General features: G+C 44.0%; 1 non-coding gene across 1 annotated transcript; it reads right to left on the bottom strand.

Annotated features, from left to right (window-relative positions):
• Positions 1-9,417: 9,417 nt before the first annotated feature.
• trnai-aau (transfer RNA isoleucine (anticodon AAU)) lies at positions 9,418-9,491 on the bottom strand. The gene has a single exon. It is a non-coding gene; the product is annotated as a tRNA-Ile (tRNA).
• Positions 9,492-16,965: the final 7,474 nt, after the last annotated feature.

The raw sequence follows: 16,965 nt of genomic DNA, 5'->3' as shown, positions 1-16,965 counted from the left end.
GGAACGGCCAGTGTGTCCGAGTGCCAGAACTTTCCTTTGTTCTAAGAGTCTAGAGCGGAGGTTGCCAGAGAATAACCAGAGGATCCACCCGAGGTTAGCACCAGCAGCAGGCCTCGTGAACAGGTCGGAACTGTGGACAGCTGAATCACTATTCAGAACTAGCTCTTCATCAGAAACGAACCGGTCCTCTTCCTGACTTGCTGGGACCCACAGTCATCTTTTCTCCTGTGCACAAACTTTGCTAGTTAAAGCCAACACTAACTAGCCGGTCAGTGAGCATCAGCAGCGCAGCGTCGCAAGCCGCACAGCACAGCCTGGCACGGAGCCAGAGAGCGCGGATTGGACAGCAACAGCCTGCAACTGTTTCTTTGTGCCCGCAGGAAGATCTGAATCCCCAAAGATTGGATGAGTATTCAACTTCAATGCATTACAGCTCAAGAATTCAATTGTTATCCCAACCAGTTGATATCAATTTAATTCCTAAGAGTTATGTACTTGTTTGAGTATCTAATGTAGAAGTTATAACCAAGTTCATTAACGAAACGGTCTTAATGAATGATATACTGAACGTATGTCCTCTTGATATGTGTAACACTTCGTAACTGACTGAATATATATCTTTTGTATTCTGATAACCCTCTCGATAAGATCTGTTAGGTTTACATGCATATTTTATGTATTAATAAATGTATCCTCGTGTATTAGTACCTGTGTGTGCGCGTTGTTTGAGTTATGTCGCATGGTTGGATTCTAAAGCCATCAAAAGAATCAACTTTGTGATTTACTGCTACAATTAATAATTGTCTCAGTAAATGCCCAAACCCTACAGAACTGGTGCCTTCAGAGAGCCACTACATTTAATTTTGCTATGGCAACATTACATATTTTGCGTCCCTGAGCCGGTTTTCTTACATTATTTGGCGTCCCTGGGTGGGCGTGGCAAGACTGAAATGAGTCAACCAAGCGGAATAATTCAATATAAAACGCCGCTGGTTTCATACACAACAATATGGTGTGCTGAAAGCCGAAAGAAAAAAAAGTTCCCCTTGCTCTTTAAGCAGTGCTTGATTGTTTTGTGATCTTTTGCGATCTACCGGGTTGATTGCATACTTGATCTTGTGGTTTTCTGTGGTAAAACTGTGATTTCGTACTTAAAAGTAATACTCTTTAAGTTTAACGATGGTTGCTAAAAGGTCTGAATTCGAGTCGCTATTAAGCACTCTCTCTAGCAGCGACAGGTCTGACCACGATCTCTTCCATATCTCCGTCAGCGGAGAAGCTAGAAGGATAAATCTCCATTCTCTGAGAGAGCTAGCGAAGGACATAGAGAGATTTGACCCCGCAGTGTCAGAGAATAATATCGAGAGTTATATTCAGGACCTCAGGTATACCCTGCAGTATCTGCCAAACGCCACAGAACAGGAGAAAGTGTTTCTGGTCAGGAAAACTACCAGCAGAGCTGTACATGAGTGGATGGCTAGGCAGATGAAATAAGTCTGTAATGATTTTGAGAAGCTTTGTCAAGCACTTATTGAAGAATACAGTGCGTTTATTGACCCGACTGCTGCGATAGCCGCCGCTCTTAACATTAAGCACGAGAGAGCAGAGTCCCCTCGCGAATATTACGAGAGACTTAGACGAACTTATTTTGCAGGGCGAAATGATGAGGGTTGCGAAGAGAACACACATTTCAAGGGTTTATTCATTGCGAATCTCCACCCGTCAGTCAGAAAGATGATCTTAATGCATACAGATTCGTGCAGAAAGCCTGGGAGTATGATGTCCAAAGTCGCTCTGAGCAAAAAGCTGTTAAAGTGACTGTGTTTGCCGTCAGAGCCAGCAGGGTTAATTCCCCCCTGCTCGAAGGAGCACAGGCTCCTGAGCTGGCTAAGCCCCGTTCCAAAGCATGCACACAGGACCGCACCCAGCGTCCTAAGTGCCATGAGAACACCGGGGGAGGGAAAGGGCTAGATAAAGCTGAACAAAAGGATTCAGTAGCCGCCCGCCTGGCCAGGCTTGAACAAGCTTTATTAGGACAGGGACAACCGCTCCCCAAGGCTGCCGGAAGCGTGAATGAGCTGATACTCTCCACTGGAGGAGGCGGAGACCCACCCCCTCTCCCTCCCTCAGTCTATCTGATTGAGTGGAAGGGTTCCTGCCTGGATGAATTCAGCCACTCCCAAGTCAGTGCTGACTCCACCCCTGAAGTCACAGAGCAGGCAGTAAAACACAGAGGAAAAGCAAGTAGCTTTTACCTCAAGGCTGCCATGGGAGATGTCTTACACAGTGAGACACTGATTGACACTGAGGTTGAAAGGTGTTTGATGTCACACAGCAAGCTCAAACGGGTTGAAAAAGAAAAGGGCATGCGACTCAGAGAGGAACCTTTGGTGGATCACCAGAAAGGCAAAGTGTGGAAACAGGTCAAGGCTCCTAAGCCTTCTGTACAGAAGGAAAGGGGGGCCAAGAGGCAGACTGTGCTCACACAGTGCCCACCGAACACAGAAGCCTATGTGGAGATTCCTTCTGTTCCCTCTGGACAAGAAATAAAAATATTTCCTTGTTCCCCGGATATACAGGGAAGTCGTGTCCCGGCCAAAGTCCCAACAGCCTCCATGCCACAGGAGCGGTGCTACAAGCAGCCGCCTGATCCACCAGGTAAAGCACACACCTTTTACATCCCTAAAGAGGAGCAGATCTCCCCACCTGGCGATGAAAAGGAGCTTTCCCTGTGCACCCTGGCACCCAAGAGGGGTCAGGAACACCACCCTGCAGTGGTGGAAGGGATCCAGATGGCAGGAGAGCAGGTTGGTGATGTAGCCCTCACCCTTAGCCCTGAGAGGTCCTCTATTAGTGAGGATCTGCTTGAGCAGCTGTCACAGGGCCACCGCCAGGTGCCCCTGGTGCAACATTCACAGGTTAGACAGGAGGCCCAGCTGGACGCTGAGACTACTGCACTGTGGACACACCTGATCCCAGATGCCGATTCCCTCTGCTGTGACCCAGGGAACCTGCAGTCAGGTAACATTATTTCTCACAACTACCAGGTAGTGAGTGAGACTGACCTGATTGTTCCTGCCTCAACGGCAGGGTTGCCAACACACCCAGTCCCCCAGAAGGGACAGGGAATGAAAGCCGAGCCGGTTTTCTTACAGCCACCAGCTCAGTCTGTCAGTCTGAGTCTGACCAACAGTGGTTCAGCCAGACTGGAGCTGGATGGTCAAGTCACCCGCCTGCCAGTGCAGGACATCGCAAAGAGGGGTGTCAGAATCCCCGCCTGCACTGACATGGGCCTGGTGAGTGATAGTAAGTTCAAAGACAGTGAACTAGCTATCCCAGTACTGGGGCAGCTCCCCGAACCCCTAGCACGGGAAGGGGGGAGCGAGCAGGTGTCCTACACCCACGCCCAGCGAACGATTGTAAACATGCCGATAGAGGGATTCCTCAATCAGGAAGTGTGCAGGGTGGACCTGAACAGTGAGAATGGGGTAACAATCCCAGATCACTCAGGTGCTCCAGATGACCACTCAGCCGAGGGTCAGGCATGCTCCACCGCTGCACCGCCCCCTGCAGGGTTCCTAGAGCACAGGCATGAACAAATCGAAAAAGCAGATGCCCTGGAAAAGGAGGAGCAGCATCAGCAGCTGCGTCAGATCTCCCCATATTTCCAGGATGTTGGTGCCCAAGATGCCACAGGGCATACTGAGAAAGACACCATGTACACGCTGCGCCAGCTTAGAAAGGCGACAGTCATTCAGAAGGAGATGACTGGGATCAGCCACCCGAAAAGACTTTTGGGAGGACTGATTGCTGTTGCACGTTTGCTTTTTTCTGGTAGGTTTGTGTGCTACTGGCACTCTCACCCTGACTGCCCCAAGAAGGCAGGGGTCAGAGATGCCGGAGGGTAGTGACAGACTGTATCGACAGCAGCAAAAGTTGGAAAGGGAAAACCCTACAGGCAATTTCCTATGCAACAGGGTTAAACCTTATTCCCCAACCAGTGGACATGATTGTTGGTGTTATACAGTGGGTTTATGCTTGTGTGCAACAGGCCAGAATGTTGACACAAGACCTATTAAGGGAGCTTAGTGTCACTGTAGCCAGTCTAACCACGGCACGATTCCCAACCCACTTGATTCCACTCTTCTCAGTAGAGGAGTATGTGACATTAACCCCATCGCTCATAGCTCACCCAGAAGGCAATCCAAGATTGAATTTGGTTCCAAATCTTGAGATGGGTATGGCTACCAAAGCTATCCATTGGCTGTGTCTAAACGATTCACCAATGAAGGGTGTAAAGCTACTAACGAGCAGAGGGAGGTTAATGAACCCCATGAAGAGCAGGTAGGAAGTAAATGGCTGGTCAGCACACCACATTTAACTGACACTATGACTTGTGACAGGCATGATACAGCTACCACAATGCAGCTACCTAATCAAACAGTTTTCCTGCAAGTTCCTGAGGAGGCCATAGTACAGCATGGTAACTTAACACTGTACGGTCTGGAACCAGACAACATAAGACCAAACTTGAGGTCATGGATGCCTTCAGGTGCCACACTATTGAATTGGATAGAAATCCAAGAAACAGTAAGCCCTGAAGAGGTACAGGTAGTTAGTTTGCTTTAATGGAACAAACCTCCAAACCACCCTAGCAGATACCCAACACAGGTGTTGTGGTTTATCGCGGGGCTGGGAACAGGAACTGGTTACATTTTAACACTGCTGCTGGGAAGCTGGATCATGACTGACAGTGTACTCTGAATGCTGTACTCTTGCATCAAAATGTAATCTGGGTAGCATGAATGAGTCAAAGGTAGCATGTCAAAAGAAAGGAAGTGATTTCTCCCCAAATATCTACTACAGAGGTATCAGATATTGACAGTGAACTTCCTGATGTGTAATTCCTAGACCTAGATAATGTCTCCTACCGTGTTTATACATACTCCAGATGTTATTCATCCTGTTTGTATCCAACACTGGTTCCGGTATGAATTCTCGAGGAGTAATGTGGACATTTAAGATTAATGTTCTAATGGCAAGGGACATCACTTAACTCTGTTTTGTTTTGAAGGCAACAACGCCTCAGGACCTCGTGACCTTCAAAAAGGGGGGATATGTAGCGGCGAGGCTTATTAATAAGGCAGAATTAAGTGTTCTGAGCCTTCCCAAATGAGGCCCCATTTCTCTGTTCATCTCTGTGGTGCAGCCACAGAGAAACTGTTCTGCAGGGTGATTTAAGGTCCTAGGACAGCTCCCAAAGGGGGATGCACTTAGCTAAGCCTGGCTATCATGATCAATGGTCATCCATTGGCGCCTATCTGTCTAGGGAGTGCCAGTTGGACATCTGGACTGCATTACTAAGTGTCAGGACTAAGTGACTCATATCTCACCTTGATCAATCAATCAGGGACTGGTAGGGCCGAGTAACCCACGTGGGACTCTGGTGCCTATGGAACTTTCAGCCAATCAATGAGCTGTTCCTCCAGGTAAAAACAGGCAACACAGAGAGCCTGTGAGATTCAGTAAGATTCAGAAGGGAGGATTCAGAGGATTCTGTGGACAATTCTAAAGGGAATTCAAAGGAGAATTCCAGGGCAGGACGGCCCAGGAGCAGAAGGCTCCCAAGGGCAGGACATTCTCGCAGCGCGCCTCCTGACCATCCTGAGACTCAGCCCGGACAACCACGGAACGGCCAGTGTGTCCGAGTGCCAGAACTTTCCTTTGTTCTAAGAGTCTAGAGCGGAGGTTGCCAGAGAATAACCAGAGGATCCACCCGAGGTTAGCACCAGCAGCAGGCCTTGTGAACAGGTCGGAACTGTGGACAGCTGAATCACTATTCAGAACTAGCTCTTCATCAGAAACGAACCGGTCCTCTTCCTGACTTGCTGGGACCCACAGTCATCTTTTCTCCTGTGCACAAACTTTGCTAGTTAAAGCCCACAGTGAGCATCAGCAGCGCAGCGTCGCAAGCCGCACAGCACAGCCTGGCACGGAGCCAGAGAGCGCGGATTGGACAGCAACAGCCTGCAACTGTTTCTTTGTGCCCGCAGGAAGATCTGAATCCACAAAGATTGGATGAGTATTCAACTTCAATGCATTACAGCTCGAGAATTCAATTGTTATCCCAACCAGTTGATATCAATTTAATTCCTAAGAGTTATGTACTTGTTTGAGTATCTAATGTAGAAGTTATAACCAAGTTCATTAACGAAACGGTCTTAATGAATGATATACTGAACGTATGTCCTCTTGATATGTGTAACACTTCGTAACTGACTGAATATATATCTTTTGTATTCTGATAACCCTCTCGATAAGATCTGTTAGGTTTACATGCATATTTTATGTATTAATAAATGTATCCTCGTGTATTAGTACCTGTGTGTGCGCGTTGTTTGAGTTATGTCACATGGTTGGATTCTAAAGCCATCAAAAGAATCAACTTTGTGATTTACTGCTACAATTAATAATTGTCTCAGTAAATGCCCAAACCCTACAGAACTGGTGCCTTCAGAGAGCCACTACATTTAATTTTGCTATGGCAACATTACATATTTGGCGTCCCTGAGCCGGTTTTCTTACATGTGAAAATAACATTTTAGCATCATATTATTACATACAGGTCTCTAGCTTCAACACAGTGATATATATATATACTCAGTGATTTATTGGTACATGCCCAGGTCAATAATCAGAATGAGGATTTATTTCCAGACGGGCTACAGGTAGTGTTGTGAAATACTTCAACACACTGGATCGCAGATTTAGACCCCCTGCACTCTTACTCCTTAAAAACCAAAGAAATGAAGATATGTAGCAATCACATTGCAACAGGGCTGACAGTGACTTAATGCTTATACTAGTGGACTTCTGGTACCTTTAGGGTACGGTGTTCCCTGAAGGGCTCTCAAACCCCGCATTTCAGATGCCTAGCTGTTTCGCTGATGTGTTGCACCTCAGAATCACTTTTAAACCTTACCTCTGGTATCTTTAATCCCTATTGCTCAACGCATGGTGAAAGTATTGCATAAATGTGTCTGAAAATGAGCAATGGGCACCTGAGAGACTCATTTGCCTGTTTCACAAATGATCATATTTGACTAGAGATTCTGTTTGGGATTCAGTTGTGCATTCTGACAGCAATCGCTTTCAAAAAACGATACATTCTGGATGAGGTCAAGGTGCAGGAACACTGTATTTAGGATGTGTTTGCACTTATTCTGTGTCTCTAGCTTCAACACAGCGATATATGTATATGCTCACTGATTTTTTGGTACATGCCCAGGGCAATAATCATTATGAGGATTTATTTCCTGATGTGCTAGGGGTAGTGTTGTGAAATACTTCAACACACTGGATCGCAGGTTTAAACCGCCTGCACTCTTACTCCTTAAAAACCAACAAATGCAGATATGTAGCAATCATATTGTAGCAGACACTCATTTGCCTGTTTCACAAATGATCATATTTTACTAGAGATTCTGTTTGGGATCCGGATGTGCATTCTGACAGCAATCTCCTAATCGCGGCTTTGCCCTTCTTGCCTCTTTGGACAATATCTCCATCTTGTGGTCGTTGTTGGTAATGTCTAGACAACATCTCCATCTTGTGGTCGTTGTTGGTAATGTCTTCTTTTGCCCTTTTTTATTTTAATTCTCTATTAGTTGATTCTAGAATCAATACAATGGAGATGAAAACATCAGTTTTATAGCAGACAATATGACATTATTTATAGTCCAATTAGAAACTTATTACCCTGTTTTTAACATAATAACAAATTAAAATTGATTAAAACTAAGTTTGGAACACCAGGGAACATAACAAATGATTTTTAGGAAAACCATGAGGTTCTCTGTGTCCAATGCCTGCAAGGGGAGAAAGCTAGAATCCTTTGATTTTTTCAAAATTTGAAAATAAACATCATATAACAACAGCTTTCATTCCTAGGAGTGAAAAATAACCATTTTTGAAGACATAGTAGTTTCTAAAACACTACAATAAAGTTAAAAACATCAGTTTTATATTACATTATTTTTAGTGAAATTAGTCATTTTTTGCACTATTTTTAATAAAATATCTAATTAAAAGTGATTAAAATTAAGTTTGGAACAACAAGGAACACAAAAAAAAAAGATTTTTAGGAAAACCATGAGGTCCTCTGTGCCCGATGCCTGCAAGGGGAGAAAGCTAGAATCCTAAAAAAAAGTTATCAATTCTAGAGCCTAAGAGGAAAACAAGACAAATGTATATCTCCAAGTAATTTTATGTGCTTCAGAAGAGCCCAGGAAAGTTTTTTGCATACATGAAACCACGCCCGTTTGCACATAAGCAGACATGGTTGCACACACGACTGCATGAAAGCACACGTGCATGCGAAGTCATCCTGTTGAGCATTTGAAAAGCCGCACCACGCCGCACTTGAAATAGCTCTTACATTAGTGGTAGACGCAGGAATCGCCTTTTTATTTACGCTCTTACCAACGCGATGGAAAGCAAAACAAAGCAAAGCAGAGCAAAACAAAACGAACAAACGAAAACCCTCACGTCCCGCACTTGCATATAACGCCGTTACGTGCCCAAGCGGTATTGTACGTCATCCTAGCACTGCACCCCGGGGCGTAAGGTATATGGGAACGAGCACACGCCACGAATCGTCTCGAATCACTCCCTACAGCTGTAAGGCGCCTTGAAGCCTGCACCCCCAACATTCTTCTTTGCGCATCTGTGAAAGGTAAACTCTTGAGCAAACTCTGAACCAGCTCTAAGGAAACTAATCTGATTAGACGTTACTTTGACTCATCTTTTTACTCTCAGTGCTGGATTGCTCAAACTCCAGCTAGGGTTAGGTTTAACATTCCCACACTACTTAGACACTTTGTTTACGCTCAGTGCTGGATTTTGGGAACTTCAGGACGAGTGGGAATTTTCTCCTATCTGTCAATTCTGTTTTGTTTTGGAGACTCTTGGCTGCCTATATTGTACAGTGCAGCGTGAAGGAAACATTTTCCAAAACTGTGTCAGCTCAAAAGTTGTAAGAAAACCTCTCCAGCTGCTTTAACTCTCTTCATTTTTGTCATTTAATGTGACAATCGATGTATAACTGGAGCCTCACATATGCAAATGGTGAGGCTCCAGTTCGACACCACTTTACAGTATATGACAAAAGCATGGCAGACTGTGCCGGACCAGCTGGTAACTTCCGCTTATTTTGACCATATTAAACATTGGAAATCTTCCCACTTGCATTTGTGACACTTGATTTTGGCTCCACCTAAGACACTCTTAAATCTTCAAACACTTTTCTCTTCTCCCGCAACACTCTTGTCTGTCGGCACTGTGTGGCAGCGTTGCAGGACAACCCATCTCACCACGGAAAGGAACCTAACAGCTTTGGTAAGAGAGGAGAAAAAGACATGGCCCGTACGGGGCTCGAACCCGCGACCTTGGCGTTATTAGCACCACGCTCTAACCAACTGAGCTAACCGGCCTCAGGACAGTGCCCCTCTCTGTGCTGCAAAAAATCGAACTCAGGGAATTTCTTTTGTCCTCCTTTGAATAGAAAGCCGTGTAATTCAGTGTACGGGCTTTCTCATGCAGTTTCATGGTTTCACAGCATTATTCAGCTGATTTTAAATGTACCTAAAGGAGAAACATTATTGAAGACCATCAATTACCAAGAGCTTTTGTCAAAGGTTTTGGTGGTCATTTTTAATGACCACAGAGCACTATGACCTCGGTTTTACATCTCATCCAAAAGACAGCACCCTTTTACAACACAGCTTCTCCGTCTGGAGATTGGGACCCGCACAGACCTCAGGGTGAGCGCCTCCCCGCTGGCCCCATTAACACCACTTCCAGCTGGAAGCTTTGTTTTTCCCTGTAGCTCACCCTCATCCAGGTACTGACCTGGCTCACACCTGCTTAGCTTCAGTGGGTTTTCAGTTGCGAGTTGCAAAAGTTGGGATGCAAGTGATGGAGCCGTTCGCTGCAAAAGCCACTGCATTGGCCAGGAATCGAAACCAAGCCTCCTGCGTGGCAGGCGAGAGTTCTAACAATGAACCACCAATGCTCAATGCCTGTACCTTCAAAAAAGACGCTTTTTTGGTGCTGTGTGCAAAAAGCGTCGACATCTACTTCCAGCTGCAAAATGCCATCCGCGGACGCTGTGAATTTATTTATTTAGACACCGCTCAGAATCCCCTGTAAGATTCTCCTTCAATTCCGTTTTGCAGTGCTTTAGCTCTTTCAAAAGGCTTCGCTTTGCTAGTCACAATCCAAGGCTTGTGACAGCATTTGAAAACACTTGCCACTGCGTTGGCTGGGAATCGAACCCGGGTCAACTGCTTGGAAGGTAGCTATGCTCACCACTATACCACCAACACATGCCCGGGGGAGCCCTCCAGGACACCACCAGAGAATGCTCACGATTTCAGAAGCTGTCTCCGGGACGTGCTGATTCCACACATCCTGAATAAATCATGTTATTGTTAGTTGCTGTAGCTAGACGTTCAAATGAGTTTCATGGCCAGATGGACTGTTTCCTCAAGTGGTATAGTATTGCAGTAAGACAGCACGATGCCTGCAAGACTATGTCACGCTAAACGCCACAGATTGTGTTTGTCCGTTCGTGTCAGTCGTCCTGCAGCCACGGGAAGTGGGACACAAACATGCTGCAATGCTTTCAAGACATTAGGATTTGTTTGTGCAACATCCGAGAAGAGTACTTGTGGCTTGAATGTGACTGAGCAAGGTGTTTAAAGACAGAGACTGAAAACTGTTAAAGGATGAGTCAAAGTAACGTCTAATCGGATTAGTTTCCTTAGAGCTGGTTCAGAGTTTGCTCAAGAGCTTACCTTTCACAGATGCGCAAAGAAGAATGTTGGGGGTGCACGCTTCAAGGCGCCTTACAGCTGTAGGGAGTGATTTCAGACGATTCGTGGCGTGTGCTCGTTCCCATATACTGTACGCCCCGGGGTGCAGTGCTAGGATGACGGACAATACCGCTTGGGCACGTAACGGCGTTATATGCAAGTGCAGGACGTGAGGGTTTTGCGTTTGTTCGTTTTGTTTTGCTCTGCTTTGCTTTGTTTTGCTTTCCATCGCGTTGGTAAGAGCGTAAATAAAAAGGCGATTCCTGTGTCGACCACTAATGTAAGAGCTATTTCAAGTGCGCCGTGGTGCGGCTTTTCAAATGCTTAACTGGATGATTTTGCATGCACGCGTGCTTTCATGCAGTCGTGTGAGCAACCATGTCTGCTTACGTGCAAACGGGCGTGGTTTCATGTATGCAAAAAACTTTCCTGGGCTCTTCTGAAGCACATAAAATTATTTGGAGATATACATTTGTCTTATTTTCCTCTTAGGCTCTAGAATTGATAACTTTTTTTTCATTTTTGGCATTTTTCATCATTTTCCAGAAAGTGGTTGCAAGCCCGATATCATGCGAAGAAACTTCAGGATTCGGGGATCAGTCAATGGATTTTCTTCAAAGTTGGATTTTTGCACTCTGTGGACCAAGAGATGTTGTTCTATAATGTTTTTTTTTCAAATTTAAAAATATCATTTTTTCATGGAGCTTTGAATGGGATTGATTCACCCTCCTTTAGCCAGGACAGAGCTCCAGGAGCCTGGGTAGGATTCTAGCTTTCTCCCCTTGCAGGCACCTGGCACAGAAGACAATATTCTTTTCCTTAAAATCTTTTTTTTTGTGTTCCTTGTTGTTCCAAACTTAATTTTAATCACTTTTAATTAGAGATTTTATTAAAAATAGTGCAATAAATGACTAATTTCACAAAAATTAATGTAATATAAAACGGATGTTTTCAACTTTATTGTAGTGTTTTAGAAACTAATATGTCTTCAAAAATGGTTATTTTTCACTCCTATGAATGAAAACTGTTGTTATATGATGTTTTTTTTTTTCAAATCTTAAATGATCATTTTTTCATGGAGCTTTGAAGGGGATGGATTCACCCTCCTTTAGCCAGGACAGAGCTCCAGGAGCCTGGGTAGGTTTCTAGCTTTCTCCCCTTGCAGGCACCTGGCACAGAAGACATCATTTTTTTCCTTAAAATCTTTTTTTTTGTGTTCCTTGTTGCTCCAAACTTAATTCTATTCACTTTTAATTAGAGATTATATTAAAAATAGTGCAATAAATGACTAATTTCACTAAAAATACTAAAAGTAATATAAAACGGATGTTTTTAACTTTATTGTAGTGTTTTAGAAACTAATATGTCTTCAAAAATGGTTATTTTTCACTCCTAGGAATGAAAGCTGTTGTTATATGATGTTTATTTTCAAATTTTGAAAAAGCAAAGGATTCTAGCTTTCTCCCCTTGCAGGCATCGGACACAGAGAACCTCATGGTTTTCCTAAAAATCATTTTTTATGTTCCCTGGTGTTCCAAACTTAGTTTTAATCAATTTTAATTTGTTATGTTACAAACAGGGTAATAAAGTCTTAATTGGACTATAACTAATGTCATATTGTCTGCTACAAAACTGATATTTTCAGCTCTATTGTAGAGATTCTAGAATCAACTAATAAAGAATTGAAATAAAAAAGGGCAAAAGAAGACATTACCAACAACGACCACATGATGGAGATATTGTCTAGACATTACCAACAACGACCACAAGATGGAGATATTGTCTAGACATTACCAACAACGACCACAAGATGGAGATATTTTCCAAAGAGGCAAGAAGGGCAAAGCTGCGATAAGGTAAAATCATTTTTTGAAAGAGATTGTTGTCAGAATGCACATCCGTATCCCAAACAGAATCTCTAGTAAAATATGATCATTTGTGAAACAGGCAAATGAGTGTCAGCTACAATATGATTGCTACATATCTGCATTTGTTGGTATTTAAGGAGTAAGAGTGCAGGTTTAAACCTGCGATCCAGTGTGTTGAAGAATTTCACAACACTACCTCTAGCACATATGGAAATAAATCCTCATAATGATTATTGCCCTGGGCATGTACCAAAAAATCAGTGAGCATATATATATATATCACTGGGTTGAAGCTAGAAACACAGAATAACTGCAAACACATCCTAAATACAGTGTTTCAGCACCTTTGACCTCATCCAGAACGTATCATTTCTTGAAAGGGATTGCTGTCCGAATGCACATCTGAATCCCAAACAGAATCTCTAGTAAAATACGATCATTTGTGAAACAGGCAAATGACTGTCTCAGGGGCCCATTTCTCATTGTCAGACACATGTATGCAATGCTTTCACTGTGCATTGAGCAATTGGGATCAAAAACACCGCAGGTAAGGCTAGAAGTCATGTTCTATGATCATTTCTTTCAGCATTAGGGACTAAATATACTAAACGTATGATGCTAAAATGTTATTTTTACATATATTAATGTAATAAATGATTGCTTATGCTTTATAAACAAATCTAATTATAATAAAAGCTTAAGTTTTGTATTTATCTTGTACCATAGAACATGATTTTCTTTGTATTTCAAGCCCACAAAGTGTCCAAATGATGCACCTTTGACCTCATCCAGAACGTATCATTTCTTGAAAGGGATTGCTGTCCGAATGCACATCTGAATCCCAAACAGAATCTCTAGTAAAATACGATCATTTGTGAAACAGGCAAATGACTGTCTCAGGGGCCCATTTCTCATTGTCAGACACATGTATGCAATGCTTTCACTGTGCATTGAGCAATAGGGATCAAAAACAGAATGGAAACAGACATGGAAACCAACAATGGGATGGGATTTGAACCCATGCGTGCAAAGCACAATGGATTAGCAATCCATCGCCTTAACCACTCGTCCACCTCGTCAACAAAACTGGGCTGTCCCAACTGGGTTGGCGCGCTCCAGATGATCTTTTTCTTTTTTTTCCCTCGTACTCGAGGGTCATTTTCCTGTTCCACATGCGATTTCAACATTTTCCTTGGGAGATGTCAAGCCAGCAAGCCACTGCTGTGGTTCAGTGGCCAGCGTGGAGTTCAGTGGCCCTGTTGTACACAGAAAGCACATTGAGCTTCTTGGACATGAAAAGTTCCAGATAAAAGCCATTTGTCATCCTTTCTCTTGGTGTCGATGTTGCTATTGTATGTAAAGGTGGCAACTTGCTCAGCGAGCAGGCGGAGCACACACAGAATGCAGATGTGTCTGAGTGGTGTGTCCAAGTGGCTGCAAAAGGACAGCACTCATGGGGCGCTGTGGCTTAGTTGGTTAAAGCGCCTGTCTAGTAAACAGGAGGCCCTGGGTCTGAATCCCAGTGGATAACCGCCTACGGCTAGACTTAATTAAATGCAAGTATTCATTTCCTGTCTTTAACACGACTTGTTTTTCTTAAAATGGATGCAACTTGCAAAACATGAAATACAAACCTTGCTAATCAGCGCTAGCAGCTGGCAAAAAAAAAAGAAGTCAGCAATGTTTTTTTTCTTTAACCTTAACCCTGCTAATGGAGAAGAGTTAAACGACCGAGTCTATGCAGCTTAAACGGTGCGCACGTCGGGTTCTTAGCTGAAAGGGTGGTAAATCACGCTCACCCCAGTCCTTAATCTTTTAAAGAGGATACAAAATTGAACCTAGTCGCCACATCACATACATCCTGTTCAATGATAAAAAGGTAACATCTATCCTCGCTCCAGAGTAAATCTCACGTTGAGGGCATATTTTTTTTCACTTTACCGTGAATCGGGCTCGGCTGCACAGAGGAGAGAGCAGAGCAATGAGGTCACGGGGACAGGGGAGTCACACGCTGGCTGTTTGAACACGCGGAAGATCACTGAGGGATCCACAGTATATGGACCCTCCGTGCGCAATCAGTCCGCACTCCGGATTCTGAATCCTGCCATCCGAGTTAAGATCTCGGCAGAACCTGAAGCGCAGTTCCTTCTTAAAACTTAATCTGGTGAGCATTTCTAGAATCGTACTTGTATAGATGCAGCCTTTAATGTGTTGCTAGGTTAAAATTGATGACTTCTTGTATTTCAGTAGGCAACTGCCCTCTTGATTTCAGATTGAATTTCTTTAATACAGGGGCGCTTTTATGATGACAGAGTCATGTTCAGGTACTTTGCTTGATGGAGGAAGCTCATTTCAGACTCTGTGATCTGCTCACCTGGAAAGGTCTGCTGTACTACTACAAGAGAGAAGTAGAGTCTGGAAGAAGGGACAATTTTATGATGCTTTGGAAGGTAGTTTTTTTTTCTTTGAAATCGAAATGAATCAGAATATCAGAGCAAAAGACAAACTCTTGGTTTGGTTTAAAGAGATATGGTTTTAAAACAGACAAAATGTAGAAAACAGGTGTTTCTCACTTTTGGAAAAGAATGGACCGGGGGTATTTTACTAGTTGCAGTGCTGAGCTCACCGGGTTGCAGTCCTGCAGTGTTGCACCAGGGTCAGTGGTGCAATGGATAACACGTCTGACTACGGATCAGGAGATTATAGGTTCGACTTCTGCCTGGCTCGGGTCGTTTTTAAATGCATCAGGCTACTCCCTAAGTAGCCTGTGCTACTTACTGTATTGTAATCGTACCCAGTAAGAGATTTCCTTCATGTAAATGAACTGCACCTGACAGCTTTAGAAAAACACCTGGGCTCAGTACGGTGCTGAGAGCTCATCGTTGCTGTTGTTCTAATTAGCACGCACTGCATCGGCTATGAACCCGAACTTTTCAATTATTCCGATCAGTAAGTCAACACGTAGTCCACATGAACGGTAGAAATATTCTCTTGTCTGTCTCTTGTTTGTATAGAACTGAATGTCCCTGACAATGTACTGTTAGTTTTAATTGAAGAACGGCATTTGTGTTCAAATATACCAGACAAGTTTACGTAACTGCTCATGCGACACTCAGTTGTAATTAGTCAAGAAATAAAGTCGAACAACAGCTGCGGGTTTGATTCTGAACGTATGAGATTGCAGCGCCTTTTACTTCCATTGCCAAATGATAGAGATTCGAAGAGAGATCCTTCAGACCAGCAAGCAAACCCACGGCTATTTCGGTTTTCTATCTAGGCAACGTTGGTGTCTGCAATAGCATACATGAAAGCGTGATGCAATTTCTGTGGCTACATTTGTTGCACGTCATGCACAGTAACAGTGTTTCTAACACCAAATAAAAAGTCAACAATTAGCTATGACGCCTTCTCCTCAGTTAACCCACTGAAACCCTTGCTGTTAACAGTTCTTTACTGCGTGCTTTACGAGCACCTACATATCGTGTCGGTTCTTTCAGCTTTATTCATTAGGTTTTCAAAGGCATAAGTAGAGCACCAGAGGTGCGAACGCAGAATGTATGGTAATCTGAAGAGCTGCTTTCCATGGCAGCGGGTCCAAGCGATTTAGCGTTTTTATAGTACCGGGAAAGGAGAAGCGGCACTTTGCCTTTGCCGCGCAGGCACAAGGCGACGTGCGGCAGACGCAGGAGTCGGCAAGTTCCGAACCTGCGCGGGGAGTCCCCAACGCATTTCGAGTCCATCGCCTTAACCACTCGGCCATGACAAAAGCGAGCTCGCTGCCGCCGCATTCCTCCTATAATCTAACACGGAGTGCGAGGTGGCTGCGGAAACCTTTTTAAAGTCGCTCTCTGTTAAAAAAAAAACCTTTCACAAGATTCGTGCCGGCAGACAGACACGCCTCAGAGGGTTTAAGGCTGGCTTCACGTTCAAATGATAAAGTCCCCCAGTCCGGATGTCAAAATGCAACTTTGGCAGACAGAAAAAACATCAACAAACCACAAATGTGGAAAAGGATTTTACAAGCTGCACCACACTGCACTTTCAAAAGCATTTACATTCGTGTTAGACGCAGGAATTGCCTTTGATTTGCGCGCTTACGAACGCCATGGAAAACGAAACAAAACTAAAGCCCTCAGCTCCTGCACTTGATTAAATGCCGTTACGTGTCGCAACAGGAATTTACGTCATCCTACCACTGCAACACGGGGAATAGAGGGAAATGA

This window comes from Lepisosteus oculatus, unplaced genomic scaffold (assembly GCF_040954835.1).
Source record: "Lepisosteus oculatus isolate fLepOcu1 unplaced genomic scaffold, fLepOcu1.hap2 HAP2_SCAFFOLD_93, whole genome shotgun sequence".
NCBI lineage: Eukaryota > Metazoa > Chordata > Actinopteri > Semionotiformes > Lepisosteidae > Lepisosteus > Lepisosteus oculatus.
The sequence above is the reverse complement of the archived record's forward strand: the minus strand, read 5'-3'. Positions and strand labels throughout refer to the sequence as shown.